This window comes from Lutra lutra, chromosome 1 (genome assembly GCF_902655055.1).
Source record: "Lutra lutra chromosome 1, mLutLut1.2, whole genome shotgun sequence".
Taxonomy (NCBI): Eukaryota; Metazoa; Chordata; class Mammalia; order Carnivora; family Mustelidae; genus Lutra; species Lutra lutra.
Genome location: NC_062278.1, coordinates 183435057 through 183459250, shown reverse-complemented (window position 1 = coordinate 183459250; position 24194 = coordinate 183435057). Strand labels below are relative to the sequence as shown.

At 47.8% G+C, this 24194-nt stretch overlaps 1 long non-coding RNA gene across 1 annotated transcript in view; it reads right to left on the bottom strand.

The window, feature by feature from the left end:
* LOC125109692 (uncharacterized) overlaps positions 1-24194 on the bottom strand; it is an 85418-nt gene that overhangs the window by 35014 nt on the left and 26210 nt on the right. The window contains exon 3 of the long non-coding RNA XR_007130336.1: positions 1652-1793. This is a non-coding gene — a long non-coding RNA (uncharacterized LOC125109692). The remainder of the gene's footprint in view (positions 1-1651; positions 1794-24194) is intronic.

Here is a 24194-nt window from a genome sequence, read left to right as displayed (position 1 = left end):
AATTACATCTACAAAGACCCTTTTTCCAAATAAAGTCCTATTCTGAGGTCCTGGGTGACTAGGTATCTTTTGAGGCCACTATATAAGCCACTGAACTCTTTCTCTCTTTCCTCCCGCCCCCATTTTTATATATCCACTCCACCTTATCTGTCCCCACACCTCTGCCCTCTCACCTCCTTCCTTCGCCTCCCCTTCGCCTTCTCTCTCTCCATTGCCTTTTTATTTTTAAAATTATTTTTAAAAGATTTACTTATTTCTTTGAGGGAGGGGTGGGAAAGGGGCAGAGAGAGTGAGTCTTAAGCGGACACCCTTCTGAGTACCGGGCTTGACGTGTTGTTGGATCTCACAACCCCGAGATCACAGCCGAAGCTGAAACCTAAGTGTCAGTCTTCTAACACACTGCACCACCCAGGAGCCCCTCTCCATTGTCTTTTTAAAATAAGGCTTCTTGGGCACCTGGGTGGCTCAGTTGGTTAAGCAACTGCCTGCAGCTCAGGTCATGATCCTGGAGTCCTGGGATCGAGTCTAGAATCGGGCTCCCTGCTCAGCAGGGAGTCTGCTTCTCCCTCTGACCCTCCCCCTTCTCATGCTCTCTCTCTCACTCTCTCTCAAATAAATAAATAAATATAAAATAAAATAAAATAAGGCTTCTCTCCAGTGCTTCTCCATCACTTAGCTTGTGATGAATTGATAGATCAGGTGCGCAGCAACAACTGGTCTAGAATTTTTCATTTAAAATCCTTGGGAGGAAAGTTTTGACTGGGTCAGCCTGATCAGGTGTCCAATCAGCCATGAGCCCAGGAGCCAGGCTGGTTATCGGGTATTAGTCACTGGGCAGTTAGTCACCAGGTGCCAGCCAGAGCACCTGCCAGTCATTGGGTCCACTGTGCACGTGTCATCAGGACTCGTTGCCCACTGGCAGCAGGTCATGGGGCATCCAAAAATGCTTTAAGATTCCTTTCTCTGCTTAGATTTAATAAATCCGCTCTATCTGGGCTTGTATTCAATGCCATGAGGCGTAGTTTTTCGAACTTGCTTGACTGTGAGAATCATACGGGGGAGGACAGTGTTTTGATAAGAATATAGATTACCAGGCCCCTCTCTAGATTCTGCATTTTAACAAACACTCCAGGAGATTCTTACAGACAGAAAATTGTGGGAAATAGAACCATAGAGCACAGTGTCTTTCCAATGTCAAATAGTCTGACCCACTGTTCCCAGCAAATCTGTCTCCCAGTTAACACATTCCTGTGACGTTCACCCAACCTAGAGAGAAAATATGGCTGCAACACATAATGCCAGACCTTGAAGTGGGACATGGCGTGGCTAAAAGCGTGCGTGGGCTTTACTGCTAACTCCTGATTTGGGCTCAGGTCATGATCTCAGAGTCAGGCTCAGTGTTCAGCACACAGTCTGCTTGAGGTTCTCTCTCTCCCTCTGCCCCACCCCCCCAAGCCCTCCCACTCCATCTCATTCACTCTCTCGCATAAATAAATAATGTGGGATTTGTTGCTGTTGCATGGACCTAAGATCATAGGCCAGTGACCCAAGGCACAGGACTTCTCAAAGTCTCATGTTCACTTGTGAAGGGGGGACAATAATATTCTCATTGGTTTTTTTTTGTGAAGACAAAAGACTGTAATGAACATACGGTATATCTTTTGAGCACGTCCTCTGTTGAATGCATCATGTGGGCCATGTCAGAGAGCAGCCAGCGCCGAAGACCGCCTTCTCTGCTGGGGCAGGAGTTAGCCAGGTAGAGAGCATGCTCACTTGGGCAGAACTGAGATTGTCTGTGGAAGAGAGAGAACAGGGGGACAAGGAATGAATACTGGCTTAGAAGCTGACCCATGGTGTCTGCTACATCTTCTTAGGGGCATTTCCAGCAGCATCTCATTGTGTGTAATTTTTGTCACAGAAATTCTCAAATACACAACAGGAGAGAGGATTGTCCAACAAGCCCCACATCCCCTTGCCCCGCGGCAACAACCAGCTCTTACCATTCCTGGCCCATTGTCCTCCCTTGCTAGCCACCTCCTTGCTGTCCCCACCAGAGTGTTCTAAAGGCACTGCTTCACTTTGTGTGTGTTTGTGTGTGTGTGTGTGTGTGTGTGTGTGTGTGTGTGTGTTTTAATAGACTTTGTTTTTTTAGAGCAGTTTTAGTTTCACCCTGAAATTCAGGGGAAGGTATGGAGATTTCCCGTATAACTCCTGCCCCCCATACCCACAGCCTCCCCGACTACCAACACCCCTCCCCCCACACACACTCACAATTGTCACAATTGCTGAGCCTTCACTGACACATCGTTATCACCCAGAGTCCAGAGTTCAAGCAAGGATTAAGTCTTGATGTACATTCTATGGGTTTGGATAAATGTATACCGGCATGTAATTGTTTCTTTTCTTTTTTTTTTAATTTTTTTTTTATTTTTTTTTTTAAAGATTTTATTTATTTGACAGAGAGAGATCACAAGTAGATGGAGAGGCAGGCAGAGAGAGAGAGAGAGGGAAGCAGGCACCCTGCTGAGCAGAGAACCCGATGCGGGACTCGATCCCAGGACCCCGAGATCATGACCTGAGCCGAAGGCAGCGGCTTAATCCACTGAGCCACCCAGGCGCCCTCTTTTCTTTTTTTTTTTTTTAAAGATTTTATTTATTTATTTGTGATAGTGTGAGCACTAGTCAGGGGGGAAGGGCAGAGGGAGAGGGAAAAGCAGGCTTTCCACTTGGGGCAGGGAGCCCCACACAGGGCTCAAACCCAGGACCCTGGGATCATGACCTGAGCCGAAGGCAGACACTTGACCGACTAAGCCACCTAGGGCTACCTATTTCTCTTTTAAATACTCCAGTATTTCTGACAGAGACAGCCCCATATTACATTACAAGCATCTGATAGGACAGATGATGTGACAGAAAGCACCAGGCGCCACCCATAAGGAAGTGTTGCCACAGACACGGAGCCCAAAAGCAGCTCTGGAGTTCACAGGAGCTACAGGGAATAGAGAGGTGTGTTCAAGGTCACCACCAGGATACAATGTTACATCTCTAACATGGCACATTCTATGGGACAAACAACCCAGGAGTTCTTTTTTTCTTTATTTATGTATTTTTTATTTTAAAAAATTTTTAAAGTAGGCTCTACACTCCATGTGGGGATTGAACTTATGACCCTGAGATCAAGAGTTGCTTGCTCCACTGACCGAGCCAGCTAGGCACCCCTCCACCCCTACGGTTTCTTTTTTCACCTAATGAATAGCATTAAAAAAGAGAGGGAAACTGTTAAAGATTAAAACAGACTCAAGCAAATGCAGTGCAGGGATGAAGAGAAGAATTCAGTTCTTGATTTGAAGGAGCCAATCATAAAGCTATGCTTTTGAGACGACTGGGGGCAATTGAACAGAAACTGGGAATTCACTGATAATAGAGGATTGCCATTAGTTTGGGGGATATTAAAATGGCATGTGGTCAGTATTACTGATTAAGTCCTAACTGGTATTGCTTTTGACATAAACACATAGGGATAGACTTTGGAGTGGTTGTTTCAAGACCTTGAGCCCAGTCTGAGCTTCAACAATAAACTGCTGGTTGTTGGGCCTCAGTGTTTTCATCTGCAAAATGTATAGATTAGACGGGATTTCCTCTGCAGCCCCCCCGCCACTTTCTACCACCCCAACCTCAACAATTTCAGCTCTAATGTCATATCTACCTTCTTCATGCTGACACCAGCCTCAGGTCTGAGATGCCCACTAGGATGAGCTCATGGTTTAAACTAAACATGCTTCTATTTATGTGTCATAAAAATAATAATAATTATTATTATTATAGGGTTATAATATATATTTGTATATATAATACTATTATATATCTTCATTATTTTTGGAGACAACATTATTGATTCCCATTGAGCTTGTGGGCCACTCTGAGATTCTTATCTTCCCCCACCCAGCCTGCCTCTGCTCAATCTGGATTCAGGGAATGACACTCCTCTCTATCAAATGCCTCTCTGATTCCCATCTCCCCACTTTTCTACTTTGTCAAGGTTATTTTACCTAATACGCCCCATTCATTATTTATTACTCAAAGAGCTGTGGTTGCTCTAACTCAGGACGGGTAGATCCCAGCCTGGCTCTCGTGGCCACAGATTCACAATAATAGAAATGCATTCCCATTTCATAGAGCTGTTCAAGCTTTTAAAGCACATTTTCATGGATTATGGCCTTCTTTTACAGTCACTCTAGAGTTGACAGGATAGGCGTTCTTATTCCCATTTCACAGACTGAGTAATTAAGGTTCTGAGAAAGTGAAACGACAACTCAAGAGTCAGGAGCTTGAGTTCTAAGTCTGGGTTCTATCATTATCACTAGCGTGACCTTGGGCATGGCTTAGGCCCCACTGGGCTACAGTGGAATTGACTACACATGGGGATTTTCTCAGGATTACCCTGGCTTATACCTGCTGAGCCTGTGTGATTACCATCTGTGACCCCTTGCACTCTAGAATGTGCTCCAGGAGCACCTGGGTGGCTCAATGGGTTAAGCGTTCAACTTTTGATTTTGGCTCAGGTCATGATCAGGGTCATGGGGCTGAGCTTGGCAACCGGCTCCACACTCAGTCGGCAGTCTGCTGGAGGCTCTCTCTCTCTCTCCCTCTGCCCCTTCCCCCTCACGTGCGTGTTCTTTGAGAAGTCTCTCTCTGCTCAAATAAATAAATCTTTTTAAAAACTGTGTTCCAGTTTGGAAGATAAAATACATAGTTCTCTACCTAAAGCCCTGGAAGGTGAGGAGCATGGGCCCTACCAGTGGTTTTCAATCCTGGTTGCCTGACAGAATCACTGGGAGAAATTAAACTCGCAAAGCTCAGAATTTGCCCTAAGCCAATTACATCAGAATATTTGTCAGGATGGAGCCTGAAATCGTATTGGGTTCCAGCTCACCTGGGAGGTGGCAGGGGTGGAAGGGTAGGAGTTTCTAATGTGCTGCTAGAGTTGCAACCCCAGTGGGATGAGCCTGCATCAGCAGCACCTGGGAGTCCCCACGCGGAAGCTCAGGTCCCACCGGAGACCCACCGCCTACGTCGCCACAGCCTCCCGCTGGGCATTCTCACGCATGCTCACTTTAAGCAGCGAGGCAGACTGAGTGCTGGGCCCGAGACTGCCTTAAATGACTGGGCCAGTAGCGCTCGGCAGCTGGAGCCTTTCCTGGGGCCATGGCTCCCAGGCCTGGTGCTACCTCAGCAGGTCCCTGTGGTTCCCGGCCTGGTTAATGGTAAGGGCAGGAGTCTGCACTGTGATATAGGCTGGAAGGGAGGGCTTAGGGGTAATGAAGGGTAACACGGTAACTCACCCTCCAGAATGTGTGAGAGCAAGAGCGTCAATGATCAGTGGACCTGACCGTTTCCAGCAGCTTAAGATATGAATAAGGACACATCAGTTCTTAATGCTCACATTATTGTTTCCAAGCTTTTCCTGTCTGATTAGCAGCATGCCCATTACCTCATTCCCTCCTTTGCCCTCTCTGTGCCCCGTTTTCAAGAACCCCCCCTTATCACTCCAGAGCGATCAAACCCATGCCTAACACCACTCTTGTGGGCCCAGGGCAGGGAGGATGGAGAAACTGACAGGTCTACGCACAGCCCAGTTGGAATGGTTTTCTCTTGTGGGTTTGATTTAGAAAATTAGTTCTGCTTGATGTGTTATGTCTTTGGCTGCTGCTGGAAAAAGCCCTTGGTATCTGGGTGCCCACACCAGCCTCCCTGATTCTTGAGAGGGAATATCACATTTCTATGCAGTCACCCCGGCCAGAGAGCTCTGGGGGGGGGGGGGTATTACCAGGTTTATAGCGTGGAGTCTTGGACTCAAAAAGCGCCTGAGGCTTCCTTTTGCCCCAAGGTGATGTCCTCTTGGTGGGGGTGGGGAGGGTGTGTTCCTTGCTATCTTTCCTGGGAGCTGACCTCAGGGGGTACCATTGCCATGGATAGAGCACTTACTACTTAAGCCTCAAAAGTGTTCTCTTGTTCTCCCCAGAAGCTCCCTGGCCCCTTTTCTCTCTGCCTGCTTCTGCTGCTCTTGCCTCGTTCTCCTCTCAAGACACACATGCTTCTCGTCTTCTTAAACATACCAGGCATTTTCCCAACTCAGGGCCTTGGCCCTGGCCATCCTGCCCTGCACTCCCTTCCCTTACATACCTGCAAAGCCAACTGCCCCCTCTTTCAAGCCTTGCTTCAAATATCATTTCAGTAAGACTTACTCTAACAATATGATGTGTGAAATGGCAACCAGGACCCACACAGCCAGCCCCCTCTCGCCCTCCTGATCCTCGTTACCCATATTTATGTGTTGTAATTGTACTTATTTTCAATCACACTACATCATTTTCTTCTATTCATTCTTTATTGTCTGTCTCCCTCCAGTAGAAGGTAGGCTTCATAGGACAAAGCCTATTTCCCCTGCATTTGCTCACTGGTATGTCCCCAGTGCCCAGAACAATGTCTGGCATATAGGAGGCCCTCAGGAAATATTCATGGAATGGATAAATATTCAAAGGCCCTGGATGTAGGTGGAATTATAGCACCCATTTCACAGACAGGAAAACTGAAACCCAGAGAAGAGAAGTGACTCACTGGAGGTCATGGAGGACTCAGTTACTAGCACCAGGTCACACAGGCTTCAGAGCCAGTCCCTGGACTAGTTCAAAGGATTGCAGTACAAGCAACATACGGATACCTTGGGTAGAGTCCAGGGAGGAGGAATTAAATTAAAATCTGCTTTGTTTTTAGGGGTAGAGGTGGGAGATGTTGGAAGAAGAATTGTGTAAGAAGGTTTTGGCGACCTAATAGTTGGGGTATGCTTTATAATTCTGCCCTTAAAAACAGATCTGGATTATGTACCCTATGGTGCTAGACAGAAAGAAGACAAGACTACCCTAAGCCTCTGGAGACGTTGATGTAGTAACCTGTGGTGGAAGGAGAGTGTGTCCCTTGAGGTCAGTGACCAAGAACAATACCAAGACATACTGTAACAAACCACCTCCACACATGGGGGTTTATGACAACAAGCCTTTGTTACTATGCTCCTCAGCCTGTTTGTCCAAACTAGGCATGCCCACTGATCTGGGCCAAGGTCAGTCGATCTCCCCTGGGCTCACTCAATCTCCCCTGGGCTCACTCAGGCAGTCTGTGTGGGGCTGCCTGAGGCTGAGTCTGTGATGGTCTCGTGTGTCTGGGGGCCTGATGGCTCAGTGGAGGGGCTCTGGAGCTGGGTCTGCCATCCAGCATCAGGCCAGCTCGGGCTAGTGCACACGGCAGCGGGTCAGTTCCAAGAGAGGAATAGAAGCATTCAAGGCCGCCTGAACTAAAGCAAAGCCAGCCCCATTCCATCAGCTGCATGTTATTAATCAGGCGGCTGCACAGGTTCAAGGGGTGGGCAAATGGGTCCTCCACAGGATGTTCTGCAAGGCAAGGGACATTGTGACCATTTTTGAAAAACAATTTACTATAGGCTGGCTTAGCTAACTAAAAGGCACTATATAGAGCAATAGGGCCAAGCAATACATAAATAAAGAGGGTGAGCAGAGGGGGTGGGAAGGAAGATGTTTATGCCAGAAAACTAGTTTATTCATTCCTTTAAAAATATTCAGCAAGCATCAGTTGCAGGTCAGGCAGGGAATGCTGCAACAGACAGACCTGTCCCTGCAACAGACAGGCAGTCCCTCTCAGACTGACATGTCAGAGAAAGAGACAGAGAGACAGAGACCGTCAGTCACCCTTCAATTCACCATGACTGAAGCTGAGTCAGGAGAACGGTGGGGAAGCGTGGAAACTCACAGGAGAGGCACCTGACCAGTCCAGGGTCAGGGGAAGGAACCAGGGATGGCCTCAGGAAAGAAACTCCGAGGCAAGATTCATGGCAGTGACCAAGCCAAAGAGGGGTGGGGAAGCGAGAAGAACATTTGAGGCAGGGGAACAGGATGTGCAGAATCCCAGAGACCAGACAGGGTGTGCCTTGCTGATTGAGTGTGGCTGGACTGAGGAAAGATGGCAGCTGAGAGACAGATGGAGACTTACGCAAGAGAAGCTAAGGAGCCGAGACTTTGCACGTAAAGATTTTTAATGACGAGGTTATGGGATTAGGCTGGAGTGTTAGAAACTGTCCTGTCAGTGCAGAAGACAGACTTCTGGTTTGGGCTGAGGCGGTGGGTAGAGGAGCAGGGTATGGTAAGATTTGGGAAGTCCAGTTAGGCTATTTGAGCAACACAGGCACAAAATGGCGGATGGATGGATCAGAGAGAGAGATTTCAAAGGAAAAAGCTCCCAGATGGGTAACTGCCACAATGAGACAGAAAATTCTAGAATGTTATCTGGATTTCTGGCTACAGCCAGCTAGATCGATGGCGGTACTATTTAATAAGATAGAAAAACTTGGCTAAAGGAAGTCCCCTTAATTGAGCACAAAATTTGATTGTAAGCTTCCCAGCAGCAAAGGCAAAGAGAAACCAAGATAAATAACCTCATTTTATTGTTTCCTAACAGGAAGCACAGCCATACATCATGGAAACCAAACTTCCCCATAAGCTTTATAAGGGGAATCTACCAAAGGGATCTCCATGGAAAGTACCATGAGCCAAATACAGACAAGCTCTGTACAAAAGATGCAGAAATATTCTTTGCAGGCCTGTTCTGTGTATATATTGACACTGATAAGAGCTGAGAGTCGGATGATATTATTATTATTATTATTTTGGGGAGAGCATGGAGGGATAGAGGAAGAGAGAGAACATTAGTCAGGCTTAAGCCCAGTGTGGAACCCATGGGCTTGATCTCACAACCCTGAGATCATGACCTGAGCTGAAATCAAGAGCAGACACTAAATTGACTGAGCCACCCAGGCGCCCTTGAGATCGGATATTCGGTCACACCTGTATAGAGTCACTGGGTGAAGACAGTGTAATGTCCTCCGGCTATCTCACTTGCTAAAGATCTTTGAGTTCCTCACATTCAGAGAAGTGAGAGACTGATAACAAATGGAAGGAACGTACAAATACATTTTATTTTATAAACTTAAGATTAATAGTCCATGGCCTTAGTGTACAAATTAATGCCCCAGGATCATTTTAAAAGGAAACAATATGAAGCCCCAATTCCAGCAAGTACCATTAACAACACAATCAGATAACTTAGAGCTTTGTTTTTAAATGTTGAAAAAATTTGGAACACCTGTGTGGCTCAGTGGGTTAAGCCGATGCCTTTGGCTCAGGTCATGACCCAGAATCCTGGGATCGAGTCCTGCATCAGGCTCCTTGCTCAGTGGGGAGCCTGATTCTCTCTCTGCCTCTCCCTGCCACTCTGCCTGCTTGTGCTCTCTCTCTCTGACAAATAAATAAATAAATAAAATCTTAAAAAACAAAAAAGATAAAAAAATAATAAATGTTGAAAAAATTAGAACTAACTTATTGTGGATATTTTTAATTACATTTTTTCCCCCGGTACTAAAGTAACCCAGTTTACTAGAGAAAATCTGAGAAGTTCAGAGAAGTAGAAAAAACAATTAAAATCACCTTTAATCCCAGCAAAGATGACCAACTGCTGTTAATACTGTGGTGTATTTGTCTTTTCAGTTGTTTCTGTAGGCCTATATATAAGGAAATATTTTTCTCTTTAAAAAGTTGGGATATGGTAAGGCTGAATCAACTGTTTTATATCCTGCTTTTTCCACTCACATTTGCCAATGACAAACAGAAGCCTTTGTTTTAAGGAGACCTAGTGTTCCAATGACCTCTCTTAATGTCTCCAGATTTATATGTCTTTTGTTGCTTGTGCAGACTTTGGTGTGCTTGCTCTGCTTGTCCTCACTGGCTTCCTGAAAAAGGGAAGAAAGGTTGGTGAACTTGACTTTTTCTTGCCAACGACTTAATTGTGTCATTTATAATAGAGATCTTGGGGCCTGGCATTTGAGCACAGAGAGAAAGAAATATGCTAATTCGCTGTGCTTCACAGAGAGCACAAGAATAATGAGCCACCCCAAGGCCACTCCTGAACAGGTTGTGGCCTTGATGCCTCCTTTCCTGGGGAACGTTCTCCTCCAGTAACTGTTCCACAGGGATGCAACCTCTGTTTTCCCTTCCTCTTCCCTGCCATGGCAGGATGGTAGACGGCAAAATGGTTTAGTACTGCTCCCATCGAGCACTGAAGTCTATCTCCTCACCCCTTAAATTGGGGCTTGTGATCTGCTTGGAGCAATGGAAGGGACAGATGTGACAGTGCATCAGTTCTGAGTCTGGGACTTAAGAGGCTTTGCAACCTCTACTCTTGCTGCTTCCTTCTGCCAACACATGGACAAGCCCAGATAACCTGCTGGGTGATGAAAACCATATGGAGAGAGGCCCCATGCCTCCCACCCAAGACCACTATGAACCAGCAGCCCCCAATGACCACGGCTGAGCCCGCTGATACCCAACCACGTCCAGCCCAGACCAGAAGAAAAGAACTAGAATTCATGACTTATGAAATTGAGAGCTCACTAAGTAGTTTGGAGTTGGTAAGCTTTGGAGTAGTTACACAGCAAAAGCTGACTGATGACAGTCCCTGAGCATATTTGAAATAGATTTAAGTATATCATTATACATAAGAATCTGAGAACTCAGAGGTTATACCGATGAGACTGGCCAAGGCCCACAGTGATAGGTGCCACATCTGTCTGGACCACTGTGGTGGCTCCACATCTAGCACAGTGCTGGGCACACAGGAGGTGGCACCTACATCATGATAATGTCATGTAGTGAATGCTTACTGCGTACTTGTCACTATGCAACATGGTTTTGTGTTGAATTATTTTGTGATAAAAAGAAAATATCCCTCCCACTGCCAAAAACAAAAAAGAAAAAAAAGTTTATATCCTCATTGCCAGAACCAGTAGATACGTGACCATAGGTTACAGAAGAAACTTTGCAAGATATGATTGAGTTATGGATCCTGAAATGGAGATATTATCCTGTATTATCTGGCTGAGTCCAATGTCATCTCAAGGGCCTTGACTGAGGGAGGCAAGAGGGTCAAGGTCAGAGAAAGGAGATTGGACTATGGAGCCAGAGGGAGGAATGAAACCCTCTTGGGATGGAGGAGGGGCCTCTAGAAGCTAGAAAAGGCAAGAAGATGGATTCTCCCCAGGAGCTGCCAGAAGAACAGTGTGCAGATACATTGGTCTCAGACTTCATTCCTTCAGATCTCTGAGATGATAAAGGTGTGTATTTGTTTTAAGTCACTCAATGCGTGGCTGTTTGTTACAGCAGCACTAGGAGATGCATACAGACTTAATCCTCACTATCACTTATAAAGTAAGCTCTACGGTCACCATTTCCACTTGACAGATGAGGGAAACAAGACTCAGAGAGTTTAAGTGATTTGCCCTGCTCTTAAGTCACAGAAGTCCATCAAATCTGTTCTTCCAAAATTTACCCTGTGGAACCTCCTAGTGGGTCAGAGAAAGAGCACTGAATATGGAATCTGGATGGGAAACACCTCTCTAAAAATGAAGATGAGATGCTTTCAAACCACCCCTTCTTGTTCAGATTTTTCTATGATTCTAAAACACTGAAGTGGCATATTTCAGTGTCAGATTCACAACTCACAAGAGGACCAGGCAGGACTCAGAGGGGCTCAATCATGCCTAGAGAAGGACTTGGGAGAAAACTCTGGAAATACACGGTGTGGACCAGATCAAACTAGGACTTCTGAGAAATACAAGATTATCACAAAGCTAGTAATCCTGCCATAGCCCCTGAAATCCATGGAGCGAGCATTGTAGCCGCCTCCCCTCCTCCTATCCCCCCAGCTCTTCGGTGTGGCAGCTCTGCTTGAAGAGAATTGAGCCAGTCCCAGCCCCTGGATGGGCTGGGACTGGCCCAACCCTTCCGTGTAATCTCAGCTCTCCTGCCACAATGATTGATTCAAGTACTGATTAGAGTGATACCCGGGACTTTTATTCAGTGATTGGAGAAAGAAAGGCTACCTGTTTTGCATTTATCTCCAGAGCGTGGTATATGGGTATGAGACCTGGGATTGCTGCATGCACTTTGCTACAATGAGAAAGCCAGTCTGAGGACAAAGCCAGCAGCCAAACAAGGGCAGAGCTGACAAAGTTACTGAGAAACTGAGCCAGATCTTTGATCGAACTATTCCTAAAGTCTAACCCACCTCTGGACTTTGAAGTTACAAAACCTGATAAACTCCTTATATGGTTTTGCTTTTTTTTTTTTTTTAAAGAAAGAGAGGGGTTTGGGGAGAGGGGCAGAGAGAGAGGGAGACTCTTAAGCAGGCTCCACACCCAGTGCAGAGCCAAGGGGTGGAGAATGGGGCGGGGAGGGGTGGGGCTGGATCTCATGACCTTGAGATCATGGCCTGGGCAGAAATCAAGAGTGGAAGGCTTAACCAACTGAGCCACCCAGGCCCCCCACCCTTTATGGTTTTAACATAGTTTTGGTGTTTTAAGCAAAACTATCCTGACAGACATCAATCAGTCACTTCTAAGATACCTACGTAAAAAAGCAGCAATGATACCAGTTAGCTACCTGGGGGGGACATTTGGCTCTTGGTCGTCTCTGTCCTCATACCTCTCACCTTCCCTTTAATCAACCCCAGCTTCCCTTGTCCTTAACATCTGGTTTGAGCCTGCTCAGCTCATTTTGGAGACAATTTTCCTACTTTATATCAGCACATATTTCTTTCCTCTCTGTTCTACTGCTGAAGTCTATTTTTGTCTTGGGTTTCTTCATCATGAATCCCAGCTGGCCTAACTGGCCAATATTGACTCAGCTCAAAGCCTCTGCCTAGAAACTACATATTGGTTGTCAGAACCTCTGGGTCTAACCCATCCCTCAAAGGAGGAGGGGAAAGGCCTGACATTCTCCAAACTTCTGAGTGATGAAACGGCCCCAGGTTAGAGGATCCTGCTCAACTGTCCCAACTAAGATGAAGTGTCACAGGCTAGAGACACGAAGTGAGGGTTCTGCCTCTCTGTTCATCACAGGCAGAGAGTAGGCTGGATCAGACTTGGGCTGCTTATGGGAAGCACCCTCATCTAGGGAACGAACCAGGGATGGAAGAATAAAGAAATCTGGGTTCTAGTCCCAGCTACCCCACTGGCTGGTGAGATCTCAGCCAGTTTGCTTACCTTTTCTAAGCCTCATTTTTCTTATCTATAAAATGGGTTTAAACTAGATCCATGTAGGAATCTGGGGGGGGGGGCAGAGTTTTCTCTTGGGGATTTCTGTTGCTTTCATTATACACTTAAAGGAGTATAGAACACCAAATTTAAGAACTACAGGCCTAGATCATCTTAAAGGTTTTTTTTTTTCCATTGCTGGCAGTCTGTGATTCTAGATGAGTTACTACAGTGGAATCCCTCTAAGGACTGCAGTCTTGCCCAAGTACATACAGTGTAAATCGTATAAGTCAAGGTGTTAAGGACACAGGGAGCTGGGATTGATTATAGGGAAGGTGATTTTTTTTCAATTGCATAAAAAGTTCATAGTTGTATTTAAATTCAGATTGCATATATCCCCACATATAGGAATTCTTAACACACTGACATGGAGAACCATGGAGGTAGACTTGAGGTAGAAACAAAGAGAAATTCTCCATGCCGACATTTGGGTGCTCAAATGACTGTCCTTCAAAAGAACTATTACCTAGAGCCCCAAAAGCAAAACTTAGAACACTGTAAAATAAGGTTTGTATCATTCCGGGGATATCCAAAGTGCTGGGGGAAAAGAGGCCAAGCCCCCACAGGAGGCGATGCGGGGAAGCTGAGAAGAGTTGTAGAGCAGGGATACAAGGGCATGGAAGGACATCCTTGGCAGAGGGAGTATGAACAGATGCATGCGGGCATGGATTTTGAGGGACTGGGGGGACAGGGAAACATCCGGTGTGTAAAGAAGCAAAATGCTAGAAGATGTGAGCTGGGGGAGAGGACTGGGGCTGAATATTTCAGGTTTTGTGAGCATCATTAGGGGCTTAAACCCCCTGCAGGGAGGGAGGGCAAAGGCTATGTACACACAGGTGGGACATCAAACAGAATTCCTCTGGGCAAACACAGTTCGGGGCCTCCCGCAAGGACCTTCCTGAGTCTCAGATGGCTTGGGGACAGCCTGCCCACAAAGTCTGGCTGGCTCTGACCAGAGCATTGGCTGGTGATCCTGATGTTCACCTCATTAGGTGAATGGCAGAGCCCTGGGAAAGATCAGTGGAGAGTATCTTTTTACTCACATGATCGTCCTGTGTTGTTGCATCACAGATAACCCCCAAACTCGGAGGATTCAAACAAGACACCCTTGTTAGCTCAGTCTCTGTGGGTCAGGACCCTAAGAGCAGCTTAGCTAAGTGCCTCCAGCTAAGTGCATTCAAAGCGTCAGCTGGGGCTGCTGTCATCTGAAGGCTAGACCGGGGCCTCCTGATGGCTCACTCACATGGCTGTGGGTGGCAAGCCTCAGTTTGTCTCCATGGGAGCCTCTCTGTCAGACTGTTCTTATGACCTGGCAGCTGGCTCCCTTCAAAGCAGTGAGGCAAGAGAGTAAGGAGGAGGCCATATGCCACTATCCCCTCATCTTAGATGTCACGTCCTTGCACATTCCTCCACGTTCTATTTATGATAAGTCAGTCTCTAAGTATGGCTCACACTTAGAGGGTGGGGATTAGGCTCCAACTTTGCAAGGGAGGAATATTAAAGAATATTGGACATAGGGGCGCCTGGGTGGCTAAGTTGGTTAAGCATCTGACTCTTGATTCATGATCTCAGGGTCATGGGATTGAGCTCTGTGTCAGGCTCCACGCTCAGTGGGGAGTCCACTAGAGGTTATCTCTCTCCCTCTCCCTATGTCCCTCCCCACAACACTTGTGTGCTCTCTCTCTCTAATAAATAAATCTTAAAAAAAGAAAAAAGAATGTCATACATATTTTAAAACCACCATAACTCAATAGCGATTTTTAAGAATGTTTCTAGTTGTTCCAGGTAGAAACAATATCTCTAGATAAATGGTTCTCAGATTCTGATGTGCTTACAGATCATCTGGGGGTGCTTGCTAAGAATAAAGATTTCTGTATTCGCCTCCAAGATACTCCATATTAGGAGGTCCAGAGTGAGACCCAGAAACTGGCATTTTTAGGTAAGTCCCCCAGGATACTCTAACAGAGGTTACTGAGGTCCAGGAATCTGCATTTGACAAGTCCCTAAAGTTATTCAGATGCTGGTGAGGTGTCATATCCCTGCCACTGGAATTGGTCATAACTGCCCACTGGAATGGCAGGATCAGAAATTCCAGTACAATTGGGAATAACCACGTGAATAGTCTGGTCAAGGGCTAAAAGCAGGCAGGGAGGTGCACTCGGGCACAGCTCTCGAGACATATACCCGTGACAGGCAGAGTTCAGCAATCGCAGCTCGTTCCTCACTCTCTTGGATGGAGTCCCGGGGAGCTTCTTGACCCAGCACTGCAGACAGCCACCTCCCATCATTCCGAGACTAGAAGCCTATTTGCCATACTTGATCTACAGCCACAGGTCCGGGAATCTGCTTAGTTCAGACGCATAACACTGATTTGGAAAATCTTGGCAAGAAAGAGATTTCTCCAGCATGCTCAGAGAAAGCGCTGAGCCCAGCTATTATCTAGTCCATAATTGAACAGGGATGATGGGATGGGATGGGGGATGGGATGGGGGATGGGAGGGGGGCGGGGCGGGAGGGGCACTTGACCAGCACTTAGCCCTGGGAACCTGTGGTCTGATTCAAAGGTTGGAACTCTTCAGTAAGGGGCTCGGCACAGAGGCACATGCTGCTTCCCCCTTGATGAGGAGCGGGGTTGAGGAGGTGGCCCCGGGGGTGGCCCTTTGTTCAGCACTGTCTGCTTCTTCACCCGTGCTTTCAGGAAACTTGCCAGGAGCCCCTCGGGCTTCCAGCCATTGTCTGGGCCCCTCTTGCCCCCTTTATATTGGATGGTTTATGTCTGCTCCTCAGCCCTGGGAGGGAGCCTACACAAGGGCTGCTCAGCAGCTGTCGGGCCTTTCTGTTTTAAGCTGGGACACTATTGTCTCTCTCTTTAGTTCCAATAAGGAGCCGTGACCCAGGTGGCTACAGAAGCGCGGCTCAGTGCGGAACAGGGCAAAGAGCAGACGGAGCCATCACACAGCATGAGAAGCAGGTGAGGGGACTGCCGCCCCATCATTAGTACCGGCAACAAAGCCGGGGCGTTGCGCGCTCCTGCTCGCACAGTGCCTCCTGCAATCCAGCAAGTTCACCTCCACGGCGCAGCGCTGACCTCCCCGAGGGTGGGCGCGGCCTCCACCGCAGGGGCACCGGCCCTCAGACACATTCCCCCACAGGTGGACTTGCGGGCTGGGTTTTTACCCAAACTTCGGATCCACCAACGCTTGGAGGCGGGGCTTGACATGGCGTTAGCGTGAAGCCGGGAAACTTCCAAACCTTCCTCCCCTCTGCTGAACTGTTCCTAAGGCTATTTTAACTAGGTTATTCCCTCCCCACCCGCCCCCGACACACACACTTAATCATGTTCCTTGTTTAGAAAAAAAATATGAGAAAATAGAGCTATGGAAAAAAATTAACCTTACATCCAAAGATAACAATTGGTATTCTGAAATATTCCTTGTAGACTTTCTTTTTCTCTGCATGTATGTATATGTGTATGTGTGTCAGCAATGCTACTGACATTTTGTGTCGGATAATTCTTTGTTGTGGGCTCAATGCTGTGCATTATAGGGTGCTTAGCAGTCTCCCTGGTCTCTACACTGTAGATAACCAAACATATCTCCAGACATTGCCAGATGTCCCCCCCCGAGGCCCATGTCACCCTCAGTGTAAAATCACTGATTACATACACACGCACACTGCAATCATATTGCAAATTCTGCTTTTTCTTTTTCCTTTTTCTGACTATGCCATGAACTCCTTCCATATCAACTGTTAAGAAATCCACAGCAATATCGGCAACAGTGGGCAGGGCCGTGAGCTGGCTCACACGTGACATAATCTATACTACCCATCCCCCATCATGTACAAAACTGCAATGATCCCACACAGCCTGAGACAGAAGTTGGCTTTTAAATTTAAGATGTCACAAACGTCTTTGCACATCACAGCTGTGGGATATTGACCAAAATATTCTACCCCCGAACCTCCATTTCATTGGTAGAATGGGGACGTGCTGTTGAGAATGAATTACCAGAAGGGACGCCTGTGCCCCCACCCTGCACCCCCCATCCCTGGCGGGGCCAGAGCTGTAGGTAAAATCCTTGTTACGTGCGCTATGTCCTGGTTTTTAAATGGCTTGTAGTGGCCGTCCTTCACATGGAGACACCATACATTATTAAATTTGTCCCTATTGGTGGACTTTTAGGTGGTTTCCTAATTTGCAGGAGCATAAATGACCCTGCCATTAGTCTTGGGAAACCAATGAAAGAGAATATGCTAACCCATCTGTCCTAACCAGGAAGCTGCGAAGCGGAAAAACATCCTTCTTTTCATGGCCTGGTTTTAGAAACATTTCTAAAGGTTAGGCCCCACCTATTGTTGTACCCCTTCAGGGCGTGATAGATCTGGTCCCTAGTCAAGGTGCTAACTCCAGGCTCCTAGTAAACCCAGGATACTTTTCCCCTGCTTTTATGTCAAGCCTAAGGCCCCTTCTTCCTACCTGGAGATACCCCAGGGTTGTATTCAAACACCTGAGAGATTCCTCTTCTTTTTTTTCTTTTTTAAAGATTTTATCGATTTATTTATATGAGAGAGAAACAGCATGAGCAGGCAGGTGGAGGCGCAGAGGGAGGAGAGAAACCCAAACAGACTCCCTGCCAAGCGTAGAGCCCAACACAGGTTCAATCCCACAACCCTGAGATAAAAGCCTGAGCCAAAATCAAGAGTCAGAGGGACAACCGACTGAGCCACCCAGATGTCCCTATTCTTTTCTATTTGTTTTTATGTGAGGAGGGTGCAATATTTTGATGTATACAATGTGTGTGTGTGTGTGTGTGTGTGAAAACTTACTTGCACAGTTTACAGAGGAATAGTAAATTGAATAGCCCTTTATCTACCACCCAGACCAAGAAACAGAACATTCGATACTCAGAAGCACCCCCACACATGCCTGTCTTTCCTGCAGGGAGCTTTCCAGAGGAGGGTGGAGCAGAAGGGGCGGGTCCACTGGGAACAGTGGAGTCAGCAAACCAGATCCCACCCTGAATGCCATTCTGCCCCTGCTTGCTGTTTGAGGTTCTGAGGCCTTGGGCACATTACTTAACTCTGAGAGCTTTGGTTTCTGGTCTTTGAAGTGGAAGATTGTTATGTAGATTAAATGAGATGCTTCTTTTGATAAACCCCTCAGTCTGGTGTCTGGCACCAAGCAGGTGCCAAAGCCCAGAAGCTCTTGTTTTTGTTATGGTGAGAGATTTGAACAGGGAATTCAGAAACAGGCTCCCGGGCTGGGCCAGCCCTTTGTCCTGTTATTCAAGTCTTGGGCCCCAGCTTCCTCAGGTGGGAAGGAAAGAGGACACACTCACTTCCTTTCTCTCCAGCTCCAGCCCTTTATAATTCTACCAATTATTAAGCTAAGGAGAAAGGGCTTTGTCTAAGCAAGAACTTAGTACAAGGACTCAGCGAACAGTGCTCTTAGCTGGACCCTAGAAAAAGATACTGGCTCAAGGTCAGTTGCATGGCCAGACGATGTCATCCTCTGGTTAATAACGATAATATTTTAAACACTTATCCTGGGGACCCTGGATATGGGTCATTTATTTCACAGAAGACAACACTATCTGACAGATTCTATTATTTGATTCCCACTTTCCAGATGTGGAAACTGAAGGCTCAGAGAGCTTGCATGGACTGTCCACAGTCATATAGGGCATGACCTTTTGATTGGCAAGCCTGTGCTCTAACCAGCCTGTCTCGGAGTTCAAGGTGTACCTAAATCACGTAGGGATCTTGTTACAAGGCCGATTGTGATTCTGCAGGTCTGGGGGCTGGGGTCGATGCTCTGCGTTTCTAACACACTTCCATCAGCGCTCCTGCTCTCGGTCTTCTCACCATCTTTTGGTTAATGAGGCTATACCTCCATGCCCCCCACCAAGTTCTGGAGCCAGGTAGAGAAAGGGCCTGGGGCCTTCGGACTCCTTGTTTTTCTGCTTTTGTTTTTAATTTTAAATATTTTTATTTATTTGTTTGTTTGCTTGCTTATTTATTTTAAAGAGAGTGCATGAGAACGGGGAGGGGAGGGGCAGAGGGAGAGGAAGAAAGAGAATCTTCATGCAGACTCCCTACTGAGCAGGAGTTCATGACCTGAGTGGAAACCCACAAGTCAGACACTTAGCTGACTGAGCCCCCCCGGGGGCCCCCAGACTCCTTGGTTTCAATGAGCACAAATCATCATCTGGAATCTGCATCCACGTGGTTACTTGCAAAGACAGGTGAGAAACAGAAGAGACATTGGCGGTACACACGTGGCAGAACAAAACTGTGATTAATCGAATGAAGTACACGGTCTTATCCTCAGTCTCTCGCAGCTGGGCACCTGCCCAACCCCAGGATCCAGGCACAGAGTGCGTCCTCTGGGAACAGAAGCAAATTCCCAGGACACAGGCCACTGCACAAGTCCGCTCCCAACGAGCTCTGCTTCCATTTCCGCACTGCGCCAGGACCCGCCTGCCCCAGTATGCTAACTGGCTATCTCCTTTCTATCCAAGTGAGACTGGGATATAATCATCTTAATTTTTTTTTAAGATTTCTATTTATTTGACACAGAGACAGAGAAAGCACAAGCAGGGGGAGCAGCAGGCAGAGGGAGAGGGAGAAGCAAACCCCCCACTGAGCAGGGAGCTGGAGGCAGGGGTCCATCCCAGGACCCTGGAACTATGACCTGAGCAGAAGGCAGATGCTTAGCCAACTGAGCCATCCAGGCACCCCTACAGTCATCTTTTTAAATGTTAAATATTTATTGTTTTAAACATTTACTATTTAAAATATTTATTATTCTAAAATGTTTTAAAATATTGATTATCTGTTCCCACACCCTCCATCCCTACCCTCCTCAGGACAGCACATAGTGGGTGTCTTTAAGTTTGGGATAACCAGAAGACTGACTGGTGGGGCACAGCTTTCATTTGAGGTTTGCTTCCCTACCCCCTCCCAGAGAGTAAGTACCTCGAGGGCAAGGATTCTACCTTGCTTCTCGGAGTCCCCCTTAGAACACTGTCAGGTGCCTGAGAAACACAGGACTCTGGCTAACATAGCCATTACATATGCAGAAATCATGGAGCTAGTGACTGTGCATGTGATCTTCTCGTGGCATCCCTGCCTTCTCCTGCTTCCCAGCAGTTTCCCTCTCTGCTTGCACCCCTGTCTTCTGTAGTCTCTGGGTCTTCTGACAGCTATTGGGTTTCTCAGATGGTGAGCATGCCTCTCCTTTCATTGGATGCATTTATCTTTCCGCAGTGGCTGACGTTGTATGGTCTCTCCCATCATAACCTTGGCTGTCATTCACACATCAGCTAGGAACTTGTCTGAGCTCTCATTCCCCTGGGCTTCATGGCTCACCTTTCCTGAAGTCAACTGACTTTCAGAGGCAGAGGGGCTCTCAGGTATTGTGGAGGTGTGCCAGTGGCCAGGAAACAACACTGGGGGGTAGAGGCTCCAAAAAGAAGAGTCTAGAGGCCTGGGAAGGTCTTGGTGTAGATCCAGTGATAACATCTGTCTGTCCCCAGGTCTCTCTTCATTCTGAGTCCCTGGAGCCTTCCTCTTCTCTCTTCCAGACACAAATTCCTTCCCGTCCCAGGGAGAAGGACAACACGTTGGAAATCTCCCCGCAATCGAAAATGGCAACACGACTTTGCAAAATTTCAGCTCAGAGCGGCATCCAGTTCTCATTATTGCTGTAAATAGTGGTGGTGATGCGGGAGGACTCATTCATTGACACCCAGAGAGAGGCTATTTTTATTACATCCCAAGACAAGAAAAATTAGGGCTCCACACACTGCTCCCGACTGCTTCTGACAGACCCAAAGAGAAACGTTTCCTGTTGACTAGAAGTTTCGAGTTTCTCCCCGCTGGCAATCTCTGCGTGTATGGCTCCCTGCTGAGGACAGGGACTGGCGACAGGAGCTCACAGCTGCTTTTTGACCACAGGCCTGCGTGAGGGTGCTAGGCCCCCACCCTCTACAGATTCCGATCAAGGGATGACATCGATTTTGGTTGCTCCCGCGGGTCTCAGCTTCAACCTCTCTGTTATAACCAGCAAGTTGGGGGCAGGGGGAGGTGGGGACAGGTTTACATCGAGACTATCACAAAAAGGCAGACAATCTTACAATCAGAGGTAGCATCCAGAAGAACAAAACATTCTTTTCCCCAGCACACCATCCCCTGGTGCATAAAAACAGACACTTGGAAGCCTTTCTTGCTCTGGAGTCCTCTTCCTCCCCGGGATCTCCGCTCCCAGCCCTACCAGGCCCCCCGCCAGGCTCCCCCTTTCTGCTCTCCCCCTCCCAGGGTCCTGGCTTCAGTCTGAAGTAGTGGCAGCAGCTCTGTCCTTCGGAGTCCTTGGAGGGAAAACAGCTCCAAGGAGAGACATGCCTTTCTTTAACAAAACTGAGGGGTGTGTTACTCTGCCGATACAGACTCTGCGGTCTCCTGCCCTGGGAAATTCTATCAGTGCAGAATGGAACCAGGGAGACACAACCCTTCCTCTTCCCCAACACCACTGAGGCCGCTCCTGGAATATTCAATGCAACAGACAGCCGAAGAGTCAGAAGTCGGGGAAGGGAACAGGATGCAGCTTGCCCGAGGAACAGTGCCGGAGCAGGGGGTGGGGTGGGGATGGGGCTTGTGTCAAACCAGCCCCAATGGAAGAGGGGGGCAAAGGTATGTTAGCAGAACATTTGTCCGATGAGTATACAAGCCAGCAAGGTTAGGGCGGGAAACACTCTCACATCCGCCACGTGGTTTGCTGTTTTTCAAAATGAAACATTGGGAGGAGATGTGGCTATCTCTCCTGGTGAGGTTATCACCCCAGGGAGGCACGACGTGGTCCCTCTGTCTTACTTTGGGTTTTCCCAAAAGTAGATCCTGAGATAAAGTTTCAAGTGCAAATCGTTCAGTTGGGGGTGATCATGGGGGAAGCAAGATGAGGGGAGGAGGCCAATAAAAAGAACATCACTAAGTCAAACATTACCGGGGAACACTGGAGCTATGCGGAACGTCCCAGAAGAGCACTGGGGTCTCTCTACAGTAGGGCAGTCCCAGGCTGTGGGCGGCCCCGTGGGTGTGGGCAGGGAAGGCTGTGGCAGCCCACGAAAGCCTCCCCCCAGGAGTCAGCATTTGGGCTGGGCATGGCCCCGCAGGGGAAACCCTGGCTTCTCCTCTTCCACCATCCAACACTCAGTCATTCAACCTCAGGGCCAGGCCCTGTGCTAGGCACTGGGGAAAGAATCTTCAATAAGACAGGTATAATCCTGGCTCCCACAGGGGAATAAAAAATGGGGGAGACAAATAAAAACTGAGTCTACAGAAAATGACAAGAGTGGGGAAATGACAATTCAGCCATTCATCTAGTTCTCAAATTTTTACTAGGCACCTACCATATGGTGGTCCTAATTCTTAACATGGGGATGAAGTAAAAATTATGAGCCCTCAAGCAACTCTTTTTTTTGTTGTTGTTGTTTTTAGGAATTTTTAAATTATTATTATTAAGGAAAAAAGTCCTTCCTGCTCCAGATGGATGATGATGCATTGAAATCTAGCTGCAGGCACACGTAATGAACGGGCCCACGATTCACATTTGGTTAGAGAAGCCCTGTCCCCTAACCCTCCCTGCGCCCAGGGTATTAACTCAGTCTGTACTGACCCTGAGGAATGACCTTCACTAAACCGCAGGCCCTGGAAAGAAACGCAGCAGAAGGACACACTCTGGCTCCATTCCTGAGACCCTGGCTTCTGGGGGGGGGGGCGTGGCACCTGCAGAGCCCTCAAGGCCCCAGAGGGAGGAGGGTACCTGGGTCCACCTGCAGGAACCCCTCCCTCCATTTCTGTCCAGCCACTTCTGGCACTCTGAAACGCTGCCTTCTTAGCATGCAAAAAAAAAAAAAAAAAAAAAAATGGAGACATCACCACAATCTGGCTCAACGCCCTCCTTAACACCAAATGGATTATTTGTATGAGATTCATCATTTAACTGATGTTGGCAGAATGTTGTGTGATCTCAGCATCAAACGCTGGTCTTCGGTCACAGCATCTGTCCATCAGGAAACAAAGGCAGACACCCTTGTGGTACATATTACAGACATCAAACCCTGGGCTTTGGGCTGTTATTAGAAAACAACAACAACAACAACAACAACAACAAAGAGAGCGGCAGAAGGTACAGCATTGAGGGTTGCAAACCTACTTAATCCAGGTTGGCTTTTTCCCAACGTGATGAGGAGTGAATCCCTTTCTTTTGGTCATGTCTTCATTGCATTCCTGTAATTTGGATTGGGGGTGGGGGAGATCTAGCAATTTTAAAAAGAGTCTCCGGGAAAGCCATCCCTCTGGGTCAAGCGGTGGGCTCTGCCAGTGCCGGGGGGGTGGGGGGGGTGGGGGGGAGTTGGGGGGTAAGGAGTGAGTGGGGGGTGGTGGTGGCCGGAGGAGCATCGGTGGGAGGTCAGCTCAGCCCCACCCTTTACCTGGCCAGCTCAGTGAAGCCCACACCCAACACTGTTTTGGGCTCAATGGTCTGGGAGCTTCTTTTCCCTTCCTTTTGCAAATGATTTGCCTTGAGTTCTGCGGGCTCTGCATCTATCTGTGCAGGCCGGGCACCTCTTCTCGGGGCCACTGGACAAAGCTGGGCCAGGATCTGTCACCTGAACTGGCTGTCAGCAGCAGCCCCCAGCTGTCCCCTCACCTCCCTGCAACCTCTAAGCACAGCAGACTTGGGAACCTCCCGAAATGCATATATGCTTCTGGGGGCTTCCCTGCCCAAAGCCTCCAGAATTTCCTGTGCTCCTGGGATGAAGCCCTTACTCCCTGGCACAGCCTGGAAGCACGAACCCCCACCCCCACCCCAGTCCCCAAGCTCTAGCTCCCAGCCTCATCTCTCCCTTTCTCCACCTCTGCACTCAGGCAAATCCAACTCCCTGCTGTGCCCCGAAGACACTGCGACATCCGCAAACGCCCT